The 4183-nt window shown below is 43.9% G+C and overlaps 1 pseudogene; it reads right to left on the bottom strand.

Annotated features, from left to right (window-relative positions):
- Positions 1-205: 205 nt before the first annotated feature.
- LOC120702296 lies at positions 206-2340 on the bottom strand (annotated as a pseudogene).
- Positions 2341-4183: the final 1843 nt, after the last annotated feature.

Raw genomic sequence — 4183 nt, forward strand, 5'->3', positions numbered from 1 at the left:
CTGAGTGCCATCGGCTGCAGCAGCCCACTTCCTTTCTGTTACATAATTCGATGCATCATATCCACCTAAAACCTACGGACATTTAGGAGATCATATCACAATTTGTTGGTTTGCAAAAGTAATTAAAATAAATCAATGCAGGTGAGAATACCAAAAACAAAAACAAAAATATCTAGTCCAACTAATAGCTTACAGGTTTAATCTTCTTCAGCACAGACACCCCTGAATCCATATCATAGTCGTAAACAGAGGGTGGGGTCCTCATTGAGCTATAATAAAATCGAAGAACAGTGGAATGAAACTGTGACTCCTCAGGGTCCACAGCATATGCTGGATCAATAAAATCAATCGTCCGACCTCCCTGAAGTTGTCCAATTGACTCTCCAATAGCAGGTAGCCGGTATACGGTTACTTTGGGCAGGCCATTCTCACGCTAGTATACAGCAATATAGTTGTCAAAGAGCTGGATGTCCTGTATTTTCACACTGAAGGGAGTATCAATTTTGATGTGATGGTGACATGTTATGTACTTTTGTTGTCAAATGGTTATGCAAGGTTCACAAATCATTCTTCATCAAGAGCAACTTAACAGGACAGTATCGCAACAATATAAACAAATTGTTTAAATTTATTCCTAAACTAGTATGATACTGGTACATGATATATCAACCATAAGAATAATTTCTGAAACTTGTATAACAGGTAAGTACCTTTCTCTGTGTGGTAGCAGTACAGTGGTCTCAGCTACATTATCCAGTGGGCAAGCAACCAATTCAGAATTGTAAAATTCATCACTTCGCCTTGTAATAAAGAAATGATTTCCACGATGACTAGCTGCTGTATCAATGCCATACACACGAGGCGTCAAAACCGCAAGTTCCTTGTTCTGTTTGGATGTGTCCAGGTAGAATATAAAGCTAGTGTTTTTGCTTCCAGAATCAACAAATAAATATTTCTTGCTTTCAGAAGCTTGAAGGCCAAGAGAAAATGTATCATCTTTCTCATGATAAAGACAAGCATCGCTTGATTGATCAGACGCTAACTTATGCAGCCACACCTGCAAAGGTCCATAAAGAATATAAAGATGAATATAATTATCACAAACACCATGAAAATTATGTCACAGCTGATGCTAGAACTAAGAACCATTCATTAACATAACGTATACAGGCACAGCAACATAACTAATCAATCTGTAAAAAACAAAGTGACCTGAAATTTCAACTGAACTCGTAAAACAAGATCATGCCATGTAGGACTTAGAAGAAGCGAGAGGAACAAGCGACATACTTTATCTGGCCGAAGAATGCTATCCATTGTAATGTAAACAAGGTGATCATCACCAGCCCACTCAATGTCAGAAGTAATTCCTTTAAGTGGTTGCCCAACATATTGTCCACTCTCGGCGTCTCTGCGTAAGCCGCTAGCTTATTGTTGGGACTGACCTGAAACGAACAGTTAAATCATATTAGACACAAGGAACATCCAAGGGGCACGTGTGAGAGGAAAACACCTTGAAAGAGAGAAGTGGGTAGGGAGGTCAACTGACAGGTTTACCTTGAAAGCACCAATGCTGTAGTAATCATGGCCCTCAGCCTTGACATTCTCATCCAGAATAATATGCTCAACAGGAGCATCAGGTCCTGTGGGCATCATGTCGTGGACTGTAATTGGAGCATCGGTCGGTACAAGGCGCCTACAGTGTTGTGCATACTCCTTGCCAGCCAATGTCCTTCCATAGTAGTAGTACTGCCCTTTGCGAAGAGGTGCATCTATATCATCTTCCTTAATTCTTCCTCTGATTTCAGCATATATTTCATCCTCGAGTTGCTTGACATCTGAGTTGCCAGGGTAAGCAGCATATCAGGAGCGAAATTGAAGGGACAGACTCCTGACAGCAGTAAGATCGAAATAAAACTGACACCCTAGCAGGAAACAACGAGGATACATTGTCCGGTAACATAAGGTAATGACTTCAATACAGCCGGCCGTACGATTGTCCGACCGCACGGCCGCTTTCATCCAGCGTCCACGTTCAATCCAACGACACAGAGGGCCCCGCGCGCACGAGCGGCATCAGACCGGGATGGTCCCACGTTATAGAAGGGAGGAGGGCGTGGAGAAATTTATTCAAAACATCGGGACGCGCGCCTGTTCATTTCCTTCAACCTCCTCTCTCTCTAGGGTTCGTTCCTCTCTCTACTCCCCATCCTCCCGCTTGCATCGCCCGGTGATTCCTCCTCCCAATCCCTCGCATCCCGTCGCCATGGCGCCCAGCTGAACCCGCGGCGCAGCACCCCTCGGCGAGGTGAGCGATTCATCCCCAACACGCGCGCGCATCCGCCCCTCTTCTGATGCTTCTCTGATGGGGGTTTTTGGGTCTCATTTTTGCGCCGACCAGTGAGAGGAGGGGGGTCGCTCGTGCGTGGAATCACTGGATCAGGTCAAGGTGAGCATTCCCCCTCTTGTTCCTCCCCCCTGCGCGCACGCATTGAAGCCCCGCGGCTCCCCCTGTTTATCCTAATCGATGCCCCATATCCGCCGCGGGTGTCTGATGTGCTATGGTTTTTATGGATTTCAGTGCGAGCGATCAGAGGCATCCACCTGTGCGGGAGCATACGTGCGTGGGGCGAGTGGAAATCGCAGACAACAGGCTAAGTGAGTCTCCCCCCTCCCTCCATTCCCCATCCTCTGCCCACGGAGCCCCTGCATTTTTTTGTTCAGGCTCTGCATTGTGTTTGGAGTGATGATTGTTTTAGCTCGCACCCCCCCAATGATTTTGATTTGTGCAGATATATTCTAGGTTTTGATGTAGCGGAAGTGCAGGTTCATAATCAGAGGGGGCGATTTTTCAGCATTGCCAACAGCAGCACCTAGAATTTGTTTAGGATTTGGGGGATGTGTGGCTCAAAGCAGAGAATTAGGGGTGCTGCTATTTTTTTTTCTCTCACACCCACAATAATACGTGGGTTAGTGGTCTGGAAGCGTAGGATTTGGGGGGAATGTGCAGCATTTTTTTTCCAAATTTTGGTGATTCCCAAACTTGACTGTATCCCCGCCACAAGGGGGTTTTCACACACTGGATACATGGAAATAGAAGCAATACCCCACATGCACACTACATTCTAGTATGTTTATACGTAGCTTCAACAAAAGTGGATCACAGTCTGTCTATGCAAGCGTGTGATTTGTAGGTTTTAGTCTCGTAGAATAACAAGCAAGCCGTTGTGGTAAGTAACAAATTCATTTTCTGTATGCAACAATCAAGTGGTCAGTTTTCAGGTATATTTGCATGAAAATTGATTTATAATTGCCTAAGCTCAAACAATGTAATTTCCTTTTTCTTATTTCTGGGGTTCCACACAAGCATACCAAAGATTTTATTTGCAAGTACATCAGAGTTATCTTCTTTTTTGTTTTTTGCAAGAATAATGACTGCATGTTAACTCCAAACAAAGTGGATCATGGCCTGTGTGTGCTAGCTTCTGTATTTTTTGTTGTAGTCACGTAGAATAACAAGCAAGCCTCGTCTTAAGTAGCACATCCATTTTTCATACAGCGATCGAATTTGCCAGTTGTTTGCTATAATTGCGTCAACATTCATTTATAATTGCCCAAGAACAAATAACATAATTGCCTCTTCTATTTTTAAACCCCCCCCCCACCGCGCTTTTTTTAGATGCATGAATCCATTTCTGTACAAGTTGATCAGGGTTATGGTATTTTTATGTCTTCCACTTTTACAACTAAATCTACATCAGTTAATATTTTTCGTTAATAATGTGCAGGGTTTCAATGGCAAGAGGGCAGAAGCGGCAACATGGCCGCGCCCAACCTTCTAATATGGAGGTGCACTATTATTCACTCTATTTGTTAACCCATCCTTTGTTTGACGGTTTTTAATAACTAATCTTGTCTTTTCATTTTCTGTAGTCCCGAAGAAACAGAGCATCGCCTGCCAGGTTTGTCAAGCTATATTCAAGTTTGACAGGTCCACAACGCAAGATGATAGAGGAAGTGAATTTTGATGGTCTGCTAAAGTTATCCTGCTCTACTATGCCGATGGGTCTTGCTTCATGGCTCTTTGTGGACTGTTTTGATTCCGAGAGGTCAGAGCTGGTGTTTCCAGGGCGGGGTAGGATTGCTGTCACAGCAGAAGTTGTTGCCGACATCCTAGATTTAC

This window comes from Panicum virgatum, chromosome 4K (assembly GCF_016808335.1).
Source record: "Panicum virgatum strain AP13 chromosome 4K, P.virgatum_v5, whole genome shotgun sequence".
NCBI lineage: Eukaryota > Viridiplantae > Streptophyta > Magnoliopsida > Poales > Poaceae > Panicum > Panicum virgatum.